General features: G+C 38.5%; 1 non-coding gene across 1 annotated transcript; it reads left to right on the forward strand.

Annotated features, from left to right (window-relative positions):
* Positions 1–3571: 3571 nt before the first annotated feature.
* LOC128586946 (U6 spliceosomal RNA) lies at positions 3572–3677 on the forward strand. Its single transcript, XR_008380400.1, has one exon. It is a non-coding gene; the product is annotated as a U6 spliceosomal RNA (small nuclear RNA).
* Positions 3678–14966: the final 11289 nt, after the last annotated feature.

The following is a 14966-nucleotide window of genomic DNA, read 5'->3' on the forward strand; positions in this document are numbered from 1 at the left end:
ATAATATCTGTCTCTCTCATCCAGATCATGAATTGTTTCTCTGATTTTGTTGGATTGCCTATTTGTATTCAGGTAATTTTTAAATTTCCTTTTCTTTAGGGTCAGTTACTGGAGAATTACTGTGTCCCTTTTTTGGGGGTGTCGTATTTCCTTGCTTTTTCATGTTGCGTGTGTCCCTGTGTTGATGTTTGCACATCCAGTGGAGTAATCACCTCTTCCAAATTTTTGGAGTAATTTTCACTTGGAAAGAATTGCACCTACAGTTGAATCTTAGTGTACCGGATGGGAAGGGTGTGGTGGCTCTTTTTCCAAGTAGACAGAATGATATAGCCTCTGTGCAGTGTCTGCAGCTGCAGTCAACATTACTGATGACTCTGGGTGCCTCACTGGCCTGACTTGTAAGAGTCTGTTGAAGTGGCTACAGCACCATAAGTTGTTAGAAACCTTGGAATCAGGGGCTTTGGGAGTCCTCCTGTTCTTTTCCTAACAATGAACTATCTTATCTGAGGGGATCCCTTTGGTGTTGGGTCTCACCTGGCTCACAATCAGCTACAGTGACTCTGGGTTCAAAGTTAGAGGTTCTCAGAGTGGTGGTGATATTAGGGTCCTAACCTCAAAGTCCCGAGAACCTATGTGGCACCTGGTTCATGGGATGCAGGTTTTTTCTCTGAGATGCTTTTTGCCTACAATGCCCAGGTCTGTGACTCTGAGATATCCGTCCAGTCACAGGAATCCAGCTAGTAGCTGCGACTCTGACCCTTAGTGATGGAGCACAGCATACCTTGCTTCAGAAAAGACAGGACACTTTGGAGGTTTAGGCTCCAACAGTGGGATAAAGCTGCAATTTGAGGACAAGAGCCATGTTTGCCTGGTTTCTCACTTTAATGGGAGTGCCCCTAATTTTTTATCATCAACTATATTGTTGGCTTGATTCCTATTAGCTATGCTTAACCAATTTTTTTCTATTCACAGTATATTAACTATTCTCATAGAGAAACTTCAATCTGAAGATGAATCTATTAACTTTGAGAAAAATCATCCTGCAATTATTATGACTTGTTTAGGATTGGATAGAAAGTGGGAGATACCTAATTGACCAAATTGTTCCAATGGCAGTTTTAAAATTGACTAAAGTAACAATTGCACAAAAACTCTCTCATTTTTGTAATTGTACATTTGTATTTACTTTCTTTAGACTTGAAGTGGCTCTAATATTGCTCTTACCTCAATACAACCACCACTAGTTAAGATAAGACGTCCCCTGAAAATAAGACCTAGCGCATCTTTGGGAACACACCTTAAAATAAGACACTGTCTTATTTTTCGGGGAAACAGGGTACTATTCCAAGTGGTTTGTGTATATTAACTCATCCCCCCCTTGGGGTCTCAAGTAGTAGCTATGATTATTTTCTTTATTGTACAAGCAACGAGCTGGTCATAGTGAGGAAATGTGACTTTCTCAAGGTCAAAGAACTGATAATTGACCATAATGGAAGACATTGGGTGACAATGGCACATTAATCATATGCCTCTTAAAACTCCTTTCCCTTTAGATCTCAAATCTCAAATAAGGATTTCTTCTATGTGTGTTACTTTGATGTATATCACCAGAAGAGATGAACTTGTTTCTTTCCTGCTTGCTTTGCAATCTTTCTCATGTTTACCAGTGATTTGTATATGGTTTTGTGTCCTTTGAATTTACCATTTATGATTTTTCATTGTACATGACACTATTAGTATCCAGGGGCAGAGCTTGGCAATGGCACTTGTGGTACCCATGAGGTACCAAACAAGAACATTTCTGCAGCATAATCTTGGCTGTGGTTTCATCTACAAAGCTTCTGTTGTTTTCAGCCCCTTTTCCTAGCAGGTACCCCATCATGCCAGCTAATTCTGTGAGATTCCCAACATTCTTTCAACACATTTATTTTCTCTTTTTATTAGCTAGAGCTGATTTTGTTGCTCACATCCAAGATCCCTAACTGAGAGAAAAATTATTACCAGAGAATAACGTGCATCAGATACTTGAAAGGAAATGTGGGCACTGTCAATCGTTTATCTGCATAGTTAGGTCAGAAACCAGTTGAAATCTTGCTTAAATACCAAGATGGGAATTCAGCAATCATGAAAAAGCTAATCAGATCATTGCCTGGAGTCACCTGGCATCAAGTGCTTCTTGCAGGAATGACTTTTGGGAATTGAGGTGCCCCTACCACAATATAGTAGGATGAACATGAGGAATTTATGGACTTAGAGAAGGGGCAGCTGTTTTGAACATCAATGAACAGCTTAAAGAAAGAGAATGACAAGTTAAAATCCTTGAATTCTAGGCTCACAGCACTGACTGAAATCCAGGGAGTTTTTAAGATCAAGATAAAAGAATCTCTTATCTTTTGTTGCTGCAGGGACTGAGCTGGCAAAAAATAAAATGTGGTCTTAGAGATAGAAAAATTAGACTATCAGTTGAATTCAGAGGTTTTCCTTGTCTCTTATATGAAAATTAGAGAATCAGTAGAGAAAGAATACTTTGGCACCCTAAATACCCTACCTCCTACTGAAAACCCACTGACACTGAAGAACACTCTAGGAAACTTCGTTATACCTCTCCCTAAAGGTGCCCATAGGCATTTACCAAGGTAAGTGTTTCCTGCAGAAAGAGAATGCAAACATTTTTTGGAGTTGCATGAACAAAAGCAGTAAGCACATTAATTGATGTTATCCATTGGGAGGATTTTCTTTCTCTAACATCTACTGGGTCATTTATGGAGTTCATACCCAAAATAATGCCATAGGTAATCCAATTTCCTTTAGTGCTAGTATATTATGTAGAGCTCAGTAATGGTTTCATGTTACTTTAGACATTAACTTACTAAAATTTATGAGAAGTAGCCATTGATTTGCCTAGATGACATGGAATCTCACAGTTCAATCTGAACTAAAAGATTAATGGCAAGGATTTTGAGGAGGGGAAAGAGAAACATGAAGAATTTCTTGAGAAGAGCTCACAAGATTAGAATATATATGTTATATTTATACACATATTATATATATTATATATATTTACATATATAAAATATGTACTACATGTTAACCCAGAGAACAATTCTAGCTCAAAGGGCTCATAATAACTAGTTGGACAAGAGAACCTCATCTTTTAATGTCAGTCCTTTCTGTAGCAACTTTAGAACTTATTTATTGCACAAAATTGCTATGGTGAAAAATATTAAGTCTATTCCTAAGTGCAGCAACACAGGATTTCCCTTACCAGTGTACCAGTATATTTTACCAAAGGTAGTATAACTGAATCTGTAATCGTATATCCTGTGTTCGGGCATAGGTTGATGAACGTTTTACTGGTTTTGTTATGGAGAGTCCTGCAGTGTCTCAGTTCAGCATTGTCATGAACATCTGTCCCTGAATGTCTTATTCAACTTTATGGTGTTTCTTGTAATTTCATTTAAGCAGGAAACTCAAGACTCTATGAAAGAAGTAAGACAATGGCCTAATGGTCTTATATTTCATTAGTCCTATGCTATCCTTTGTTGAAGAATAAATTATTAGTGCTCGCTTTGGCAGCACTAAAGTTCCCATGTACTAAAATTAGAATTATACAGAGAAGATTAGTATGTCCTCTGTGCAAAGATGACATGCAAATTCATGAAACATTCCATATTTTTTAAAATATGATTTTTTTGAGTAACAGATAAATGAGATAATACCTCAAAAAAGGAATAAATTATGATACCAGATCATAAGACACTATGTATTATTTGAAATATTGACAAACAATGTGTTGCTATTTCTTTAATAGTCAGGATGTATAGGCCCAAAAACTAAGACGTAGATTTGGAATTAGTACCGCTTCCAGTTAAACCTAGTCAGCCATTCACAATTCTTTTATTCCCATTTCTCAGATTATTGAAACTATTGGTTCACATTTTATATCCGAGGAGGAAATGTTACATCATTGTACCCAACAATGACTCCACGGAAGTAAACATTGCCATCTGGCTAATTCAGAGTCTTATGAGCTGAGTCAGTAGACAAAGCTACAGTATTGAACAGGCTAACAGATCCTAAAAATCAGGAGGAAGGAGGGTTTATGATGCATACTATACCAGGAAGGATGGGGACCCACCTGTTCCCTGGGAAATTTTCATGTGACCATACAGATAAAACTAGCAAGAGTTCAGAACTCCTAGGAATGAAGGATTGATGTAAATCTACTTCTTTCTTTTCAGCCATTGCTGTGACACAAATTGGTGATGGTTTTATAGAATTTCAGATATCTTTTGACTACCAAGACAGGATCCAAGAGAATTAGGGTCAGTACAGAAATAATCCAAGGATTCTGGTCTTGTTGCTGGGTTCACTAACTGAAGAGGTTTAGGATAATTTCCTTTTGGGACACTGGTGAAGTGGATTTTTGTTAGGAGAGAAAGTTGCAGAGTCTAAGACAGGAAGTTTGGTTGGTCCAAATGAGAAGATTTTACCTGAGCTCTAGGTTGCCAAAGAGACCATTTCTCGTGGAGTGATTTAAGTCTCTCAGACAAATGCTTGTCTTATTGGGGATTGATATTCTGACTACCTGAATCTTGGAGGAGCCAGGGGGCAGGGTTAATGTCAGACTGACAGGGTCATATGGTCTTCTTTCTCTTCCCTAACACCTGCAGCAGGGTGACTGACCGAAGCTCCACCTATGGGGTACTCACTTTGAATTCTGAGGGAGTGATACAAGTAAAAAGGGCCTGTTAAAAACTGCCTGTAATTTTGTTCACAGCAGCTGTGCCTAGTGACAGCAAATCTAGTGCAGTGGGACCCAGGGTCAGCAGAGCAAGTGGCTCCTGTGTCTCACCAGAAAATATCTCCTCTGGAACTTACCTGTAGTTCTAGAAGCTTGGTCTTCTTGTTTTCAAAAATTTGATTATCAAGCTTCTGAGTTACTCTAGCGTCCACTCAGTAGCCTCCTCTCTGCCTATGCGATCTTTTCAGAATTCAGCTCCAACCTCAACGTGGCCTCCATGGAACACTGTCCCGGACCCCACAGTGCGGAGTGAAATGCCCCTCCCTGAGCTTCATGTGCTCCCTGAGTACTAATGTGAGGAGTTCTCACATTATAATTGTCTTCCTTCTCATACAAACTTCTTTCATTAGGGACTGAATTTTCCTGAAGTTAAGACAGTCTAGCCTCATAAAATGTTTGGTATAAGGTAGGAACTCTGCCATCGTGTTTCTGATCAGTGAGTAGAGTTGACCTCTGGCCATTACCCTATGCCAGTTATTAAGTGATTGCCTCAGCTCAAACTCTTCCTTCCAGATCCTGTTCTGCGATGCTGGACTGGAAATGTGCTGACTCCACGTCTGCTCAGCCAGCTGCCTTCCTGTTAGTCCTGGCCAGCAGAAAGCACTAGAGGGAGCTGTAAGGATGGAGGAGAGAAAGGGCCTCTCTCCCTCTTGTTTGGTGCTGGCTTCCTGTTTGCTTCCTGTCATTGAGCATCACCTTAGCCTCATCTCACCTCTAAGCCCTGGTACCAGCAGTTTGTTTCAATAGAGTGTTTAATTGACTTTGCAAATATTCAACATTTGCAGAAGCAGACTCCATGTGCTCCTGCAGAAACTCAGCCCCTGCTGCTGCTGCTGCACAGCCCTCTGCAGGGGTCCAGGTCCTCCTCCGGTCAGGTGTCTTCTCCCAGCTAGGAGACCCCGGCGCAGACGAAGCGACCCCCTTTCTCTGAGATTCGAGTTTCACCTCTGCAGGGCCCCTCCTCCAGGGCTCTACATTTGTACCCTCAGCCCTAGTGGGGCACCTGCAGCCTGCAGATGCTTGGTCCAGAATAATGTAATTTTCTTTTTGCCCTTTTAATTGTTTAATACCTAATTAACAGTTATTTATACAAAACCATTACTGCTTAAATAACCCATTTGATTTTGTCTTCTAACTGCACCCTGACTGATACTACACACAAACTCATTCCCCCGGTGGTATTTGCAAAAGCCTGCTTGATGGTCTTCTGAACTTCCGCTCCAGCCTATTTAAACCATAACTAGCTATGAAAAGTGCTTTTCTGTTTGTGCTTCTGCATGTGATCTATAGACGCAGAGAACTAGAAAAATCCAGGCGTTCAAGCCAATTTGAATTATATTTTCCGTGTTCACAATCAAAAGATATAATGAGGGTGCTCATGTTTTACTCTATTTTTGAATTGTTGGAATCATTTACAAGGAGAATTACATATTAGTCAGGGCCTTGCTGAAAACAGATTAGGTATTCGATCTGGGTAATTTGAAATGAATTTAATGAAAGGATAATCTACAAAAGCTAGAGCAGGGCATAGAGAAATCAAAAGAGATAATGTGGCACCCCAGAGCCAGTTACAGCCGAGAGAGGTGTCGTTACCCTTAGATGGGAAAAGACTGAAACTCACAGTGCAATCTGTGTGGCAAGAAGCACCTGTCAAGAGCTGTGACCTTTAGTGGAGGTACACAGTCAACCTGCAGAAAAGGAGCCAGGGAAATAAATTTTCCTACCTACCTCTGATCTCCTGCCAGGGATCCCCATTAGCCAAGCTCAACTGGAAACCGGAGGGCAAGGGCAGTGCTTGATGCAGTTCAGGGAGGTGAGTCTCCTGTGGGTCTGGCAGGGTGGGCGGGGGAACAGAGGCTCTGCAGGAGGGAATGAGGATGCCTTGAACAAATGGTTTCATGACGGCCGTAATTAAAGTGTTTTTTAATAACGTCAACACTTTCAGGAAAAAATCATTTTGCATAAATGAGGAAAATATTCTGAGGGCAGGAAGAGAATGGGGTGGGAGGAGGAGAGGAACATATTTACAAAGCCTTTCTGGGAGCACAGAAGTTAAATATCAAAGAGAAACATCCTGTCATCTGAAAACAGGAGAGGAGTTAGAAACAGAAGTGTTTTAAATAACATTTTTACTTTTAACAATAAATATAGATTTTTAACAAACTTTCAGTTCGATTCTGGAAAGCATTTCAGTGGCAAGTGGCATAAAGAAACCCTGGAACAGTTTGACAGATACCTCCACACATATAGAACATGTGTACATATGTATGCTTTAACATTTCAAAATATAATATGTGATAAGTTGCAGAGCATTTATAATTAATTAAGCTGTTTTCACAGCCCTCTAGAAGAACATTTTTCCAGGATAGCTGACTACATAATACTGTGCATGATTTATTTATAGACTACTAATGAAGACATATATAATCATCATAATTAATTGGTATTTTTTGCTTTGGGGCCTAATCACAAAATCTTTCATATGCTGGCTCAAAGCAAACCTGGCTACAGGGCAAACATTTAGGACAAACTCTGCTGGTTGTTTTTGGTGCACAGCTCGTTGTATTGATTGATTCTACACTCCTGGCTGTGATGACACAGTGCCTGGACAAGTCTCCCATTTGGTCTCTCATCCAACCTTTTAAAACATTTTTTTGAATAAACAAGCGAAGAGAAACCAGAGGAATCATACTTGGCATAGTAGAGAAAAATTCAGTTTTTACTTTACTTTTTGTGGTTCTATTATCAGACAATCAGACTGTTTTTAAGAAGTTTGGTAATATTTAGTCAAAGCATTATGTTTCTCTTCAAATTTCCTTGTTAATTTTCCTTTTTCTTATATGAAAAGTAACTTGAACTCATTGTTACAAGACAGAGGAGGATTCTGTTTTGTCTATTTTATTATAGTTATCAGTTATTTCTGAGGAAAACCCTAAGAATAACTGCTTTCAGATTTGGATACTGGAAAAGTAAGAAATTCTATAAAGAGCATAGATGGGTATCAAATATCTTTTTTATTACAAACAAAAGCTAGGTTTAAAATATGGCTTTTATTTGTATCAAGGACTAGAATTAGTCTGGTCCTCACCCTTTCCACAGAGGCAAGCACCATGTCGGAGGCCCCAACTGGAAGGGCAAGGAAGAACCAACACTCTCCATGGGCAACACTCTCCAATGGCAGGAGAAGGACCACGTGGAGCCATGTTTGTCCAGATATCTTTTCTTAAACCACGCCACCTCCCAAGAATGGATGTGCAAAGAGATAGAGGGAGGACCAGAGTTATGCTAATTGATCTCCCTTGAAAGAGAGGCTGGGCCTAAAAGATGTGTTTATATTAAAAAGAAGAAAAAACAAAAAAAATTTTAATAGTAGAATCTCTGTAAGCTGACCACCCAAGGGACTGTAAAAAATTGGTCAACAGGTGCCTGTAGTCCCAGCTACTCAGGAGGCTGAGGCAAGAGGGTTGCTTGAGCCCAGGAGTTTGAGGTGGCTGTGAGCTATGACACCACTGCACTCTACTCAGAGTGACAAAGTGAGACTGTCTCAAAAAAAGAAAAAAACAACAAAAATATCCTGGTCAACAGACCTGGACACTGTGGCTCACACCTGTAATCGTAGCACTTTGGAAGACTGAGGCAGGTAGATTGCTTGAGCTCACAAGTTCAAGACCCGATTGAGCAAGAGCCAGACCCCCGTCTCTATTAGCCAGGCTTTGTGGCACACCTGTAGTCCCAGCTACTTGGAAGCCTGAGGCAAGAGGATCGCCTGAGCCCAAGAATTTGAGGTTGCTGTGAGCTATAACACCATGGACCTCTACCCAGGGTGTCTCTATCTCAAACAAAACAAAACAAAAATAATAAAAAATGTCAGCATACAAGGGTTGTCAACATAAGAACTTTCACAAATACATATGGCACTGGTCAACTCTATGAAAATTAGATCAACTTAAGGAGGTGGTTAATGTAGGGAGGTGATTGGCTATGGAGGTTCTACTGTATTTTCCAATGGCTGTAACCGATTCTTTGAATATTTGAGGATTAAAATATTGTCAACATCTCATCTGATAGGTCTTGTAATAATCAAGTGCCCCACAGTACAGTTGTCACTTCCAAAGGAGGAAATAAGCCCTTGGGTATTAAGATTTTCACCCTTGCTGTTTATCCCAGGTGAAGTGTGCAGTAAAATAAATTAATCATATTGAGAATCTAATGGGGCAGGGCCATGACCAGAGCATAAGCAGATGGCCAGTGTGGCTTTCCACAGTACATCAGTATCTTGAAGAATAGTCAGGTGGTGACCTTAGTAGTCTTGGTGGTTGGGTGTAGATATGGCACAGAAAGATCCAGGAGCATCTCAGTGAATTCAACTGGAACATAATGTTGTCTTTTGGGGGATATTCTGACACAAGACATCACTCAGATTTCAGAATGCTCAGAATTTGCCTTTATCTGCACTTTGAAGGTAGTGCATAATCTTAACCACCCAGAAGCTTTGGTAAAAACTGAAATGTGCCAACCTCACCCCACTGAACCATGGGGAGTGCACTCAGTCAGCTGTTCAAGAAAGGTCCTCAGATCCCCGGAGCCATTTACCTCCCCAGAGCAGCCCTGTCCTGTTGCTGGATGAGGTGAGGATGCTGGAAGAGGCAGAGTCACTTTTGGCTCAAGGCAGAGCAACTCTGATGGGCGGAATTGGACCAGATTTAAGGAATCTGTACCACGAATTGATTTCTCCTACTTCCCTGTCCTGCCTTCATGCCTTTCCTTTCACAGATGTTAATCCCCCAAACTGAATCCCAGACTCTACCTCACTCTTTGCTTCAGAGGATTTAACTGAACACCACATGTCCTCACAGTAAACAAGAATTCAGAAAAACTAGAAGGCAAAGTTTGAATTTTAATAATGATAGCAAGAAATTGGAATATAACATTATAGATTTAGTTATTTAGGACCTATTCAAATTTATGAACATTCTTTTCCTTTACAACTCTAACACCATTTAATCTACTGCAAAGGATAGTGAATCTTCCAGACATTAACTTCTATTGAATTTTCTGGAATTGGAATAACATTTCTAATTAAATCAATAAATAAACTAAGTTTATTTTTTATGATTTTCTGTGACTGTGCATTTCACTTAAACTAAGTACCTATTGACTGAAGGTTATTTGCTTGCAAATATATAATAATTAAATCATTCCTAATGAAGCCAAGAAAAAGTAAATATTCCATCAATAAGAAAGAATCAAACAAAATGAAATATAGATTAGTAGCATAGATTAGTCTAATATGATATAATTTTAAAAAATTTTTGAGTATTAGAGAAATTTAAAGCAAAAATTCATTTTTCTAAGTTAACAAATTCATGAAGATGAGGATTATATAATGGCACTGGTCAGCCTGGAATGCTATAACAAAAACCATTAATTGGGTGGTGCTTTGACAATACATGTTTATTTCTCACATTTCTGGAAACTGGGAAGTCCATGGTCAAAATGCCTTTTGGTAATTTTTTTTATTATTATTAAATCACAGCTGTGTACATTAGTGCAGTCAAGGGGTACAATATGCTGGTTTCATATACAATCTGAAATATTTTCATCAAACTGTTTAACATGGCCTTCATGGCTTTTTCTTAGTTATTGTATGAAGACATTTGTATTCTGCATTTAGTAAGTTTCGCCTGTACCCATTCTAATATGCACCGTAGGTGTGGCCCCACCCATTTTTTAGTGAAAAATCTTCTTTGTTGCTTCAGGCAGCCACCTTCTCTCTGTGCAGAGAAAGCAATCTCTTGATCTTCTTCTTCTCTTATAGAACTAGGTCCCATCTAGCCCTAAATACCTCCCATCGGCCCCATCTCCAAACACCATCACTTTGTGGCTTGGGACCACAACATATGGATTTTGAGAGAACACAATTCTATAGAATTATTCGAAAAGAAATATTCTGATGCAAAAAGAAAAGTTAGTTTCTCAGATTGTGGAGAAAAAAATTAGATTGCTGCATTTATAGTTAAGAGTGGGCTGGGCTGAAAGTAAAGAGATCTGAGGCTGAATTTGATTATAGGGCTGAATATTTGCAGGACTTGGGATGGGTTAGGAAATGTCTAAGACTTTAATACCTTCCTGAGGAATAAGGTTAGGCTACCAAACGACCTTTTACAGGGCTGGATTTATTCCCAGATGAGATAAGGAACATGTTATTAGTGTCAAAAAATAATGGAAAATTAAAGGTAATATATTATTAAGATAATTTCTTCATTTTAGATACTGACATGATATATAAATTAAGTTTTTAAAGCAAGTACTAGAATGAACAACTTAAAAGAGAAGCTAGTCTGTAAAAAAGATGTTTGGGGAACTACATGTGAAGCCCTCTGCCACTGACTGTCTTATTAACTTTTCCACACTCCTTATTGGATATTAATTTTCCCGAGAAAGGTAGACTTCCTCTCTTTAAAACAGAACCTCTGAAATTTTCAAAGGCACTGTTGCATTCAATTGCTTGAACCATTTAAATAGTACAGAGCAAGGCCAGGAAGAGAAACACAGTGTACTAGGAGGTACTCGTGATGGTGCCAGAGCCACGTGGGACTGGTTATTCCCTTTCAGAAATTAATAATAAGGGCTACTGGCTCAAACTTGTGAGTAAGGAAAAGCAGCACAAATAAACCCAATAGTATCCTACAAGTGTGGGAAAATATTGTCTCCTTAGAAGGTATGTTTTATTATGATGGGTTGACAAATAACTCCCTTCAGAGACGGACTGCGCCCCATCAGCATTATGAACTGATGAGTGTGCTGCAACATGTCTTTTTTTTTGTTGTTGTTGTTGGGAATTCACTGAAGGTACAAAGAACCAGGTTAAACTGATTGCATTTGTTAGATAAAGACCCTCTTATAATTGTGTCCAATCCCCAAAAGGTACAGTTACTACAAAATGGAGATATTTTTCTCTAAATGAACACTTCACCTAATTTTCATTATATATAAGCACACATTTTCTGTGTTTCCCCACACTTTCTTTTACTTTGTTAAACATTTGACCTTTGCTTTTATAAAAAATGCAAAAGACACAAAAGTTTTTTAGAGCTTGAAATGTATCCATATGGGGATGCAGAAGTATAGCTAGAGCGAGAAAAAAAGACCTGCTGTGGCTTAAGCTATGCTTATTTATTCCAACTACAAAAATAAAAATGATTCCCAAAGTAGTGTAATAAATAATGATTGAGATTGCAAAAATTATTGTAACTAATTGTATTTACCCTTTTTTGGTGACACTAATTGAAAATCAAGGTAGAATTGCCCCCTGGATATATTCTATATTTTATTACATTTGTAAAACCATAAAACAGTTATGTCATCCTTAATTCTCACAAATAATTATATTGCTTTTGAAACTGTCAGAACATATTTTTCAACTGTGTAGTATACAAACAGGTAAGCAATCTGACACGGTGACCTAAATGTTTTCTGTTTGGTCCTTATAAGAGTTGGCAGTTCTCTGACTTCTGTCTAGAAATCGTGTTTTAGTTACATCTTACAACATGTATGTCTATAGTGAGGGATCAGGAATTGCCAAATATTGGACATTAATCCACTATGCAGGATCTCAGGAACTTTTAAGTATTAAGTTTACTTTCACATAAACTTTGATGAAAGTAATACCTTTTTTCTTCCCCAAATGAAGGGGGAAATTTCAGTTCATTTTGATAATTCTAAACTTTGGTAGCCAGTCTCCTTTTGTCCTCCAAGTTTGTTATTAATGAAGTTTAAACAAAGGTTCAGTCTGGTAAACAAAATGGTTTGGGTTCTTGACTTAATTGATTGTCCAGTTTAGAAATTGTGACTTATTTAGTTTGCTTCTGCTTCTAGGCTCCGCCCCCCGATTTAGCTGTTTATCTGAGAAGCATGTTAGCCCCGTTTTATGTATTACCATACTTGCTGTTGGAGAAGTTTATCCAAACATGTGGAATTTGATAAAGCACTTGTTCAATACAAGGGGCCATAAAAGTATTTATCATACCTTTGAGATGCAGTAGTCAATATAATGAATTATTCATTCAAAGTTATTGGGTATAATCTTAGATGGGGTGCAAGCGTTAGTGGAAAAGTAGAGACATTTTCTTGCTAGAGGGAAAAATTATCTACATCCAGCACTATCCAAATCGTAAGGATGCTGGGACGTAGGCGAGTGGACGAAATCCTGATTCAGAACTCCCACAGCTGCTGCTTAAGGGCTCTGCTGATTAAGCCACGAGTATTTGAAGACATTTTTTTTTTCTTTTCTTTGTTCTTTTCTGGCCATCTGTAAATTATAGAAGAACAGGAATAGGTGGCTTTCTTCCTTCAGCACCAGATCACTGATCAAAATATTCCTTCCTCACTCATAATTTTGTCCTGGCCAGACTATTTTATATTTCTTGATCAATTTCTTCATTTTGTCATATTTTTATCCTGTTTCTCCTACTTAAAATGAATTTTCTCATATATTTATTTGTCAAAAAGGACTCATGCCACCTTCTTACTGAACCTTTACTTATCATCACAATTTAAGTTGTTTTGATATATTTATGAATTCTTGAACTGCTTTGCCTATATCACTATTATGGAATTTTTTCTTTTTTTTGGCCGGGGCTAGGTTTGAACCCGCCACCTCCGGCATATGGGACTGGCGCCCTACTCCTTGAGCCACAGGTGCATCCCCTGTTATGGAATTTTTTATATAGAACCTTGTGTAACTAGTTGAAGTGATTTTAAAGATATGTTCACAAATTATTTGAAACTCCTCATTGAAAGATCTGCAGTTTTATTCAGCTTCTTTGCACGGGGCCTGGACTTAGCGTCTCTCTTAAACTGAACAAAATATGGCAGAAGTGATTGGATATCATTTGCAGGATTCAGTTATAAAGATCTGCGGTTTCCTTCCGGGATGCTATTTCTCTTTCACTCTTGCTCTCTCCCTTGCTCTCTCTAAATCACTTACCGGGGAAGACACTACTGTGAATACTCAGTCAACCTGTGAAGAGACCATGTAGGGAGGAAGTGGGACCTGCTGTTAACATTCAGCATGGAAATGAATACTCCCCAGTGCACCTTGAGAGGACCACAAGCTGCAGACAACAACCTGGCTGAACCTTGTGAGTGATCCCAAGGAAAAACCTCTAGCTAAGCCACTTGAATTCTTGACTCTCAGAAACTGATATTAAATGTTGGCTGTTATGTGCTGCTAAGTTTGGGGTAATTTGCTTTGTAGCAATAGAAAATTAATACAGTTATACATATTTTGACTTCATTATGAACTTATGAAGAGAAGGATAGCTACTCTTTATTGGGTTCTATTTTTAGTCAGGATTATGCGTGCTTACAACTTAACAAAATAAAATCTCAAAAGTTGAATTCAATAAAAGTTTATGTTTTACATATTTCAAGTCTGATATGAGAAGACAATGAAAAATGAACACATACGCAAATAAGATAGTTTTCAATAGTAATGGATTCTCTGAAACATATAAAACAACTGTGGTTACTGAACAAAATTACTGAGGAAGGGAAAAAGCAGGAGAAATTTAGACGTGATAGTCAAAAGGGCCCCTCTGAGAAGGTGATATTAGAGCTGAAATCTGAACATGATGAATTGGCTCTCCAAAGATCCAGAGAAAAACATTTCAGACTGAAGGAAAAGCAAATGCAAATGTCACAAGGCTGAGAGGAAATAAAGTCACATGGAAGGCAGGCACCAGTGACAGCAGTATTTTGTCGTCAGTAATAAAGAATTTGGAATAGATTGGAGAATTTCACTGGAACTCCTATTTAGTATAAGTTAATTCTCAAAGAAGACCAGGGTTAGTTGCAAATTATTATCAACCAACCTAAAAGCAGGTGAATGAGCGTCCCAGCTGGAAAAGGAGATCAAAATCTGTCACCAAGAGCATCTATGATAATGACATTAGCCAGTAAATGGAGAATTAATTATGATGACAGTAGGGCTGAGCAAGTAGAGAGTAGGAAAACCAGTTAGTAGACTGTGGTAATATTACAAATGAGAAGAAAGAGTGGATTAAATTGGGATTGGATGTAGAAGAGTTAAAAAAAAAGAGATTTAGAATTGCCAGGACTCAATGGATCACGCCTGTAATACTAGCACTCTGGGAGGCTG

This window comes from Nycticebus coucang, chromosome 5 (genome assembly GCF_027406575.1).
Source record: "Nycticebus coucang isolate mNycCou1 chromosome 5, mNycCou1.pri, whole genome shotgun sequence".
Classification (NCBI taxonomy): Eukaryota; Metazoa; Chordata; class Mammalia; order Primates; family Lorisidae; genus Nycticebus; species Nycticebus coucang.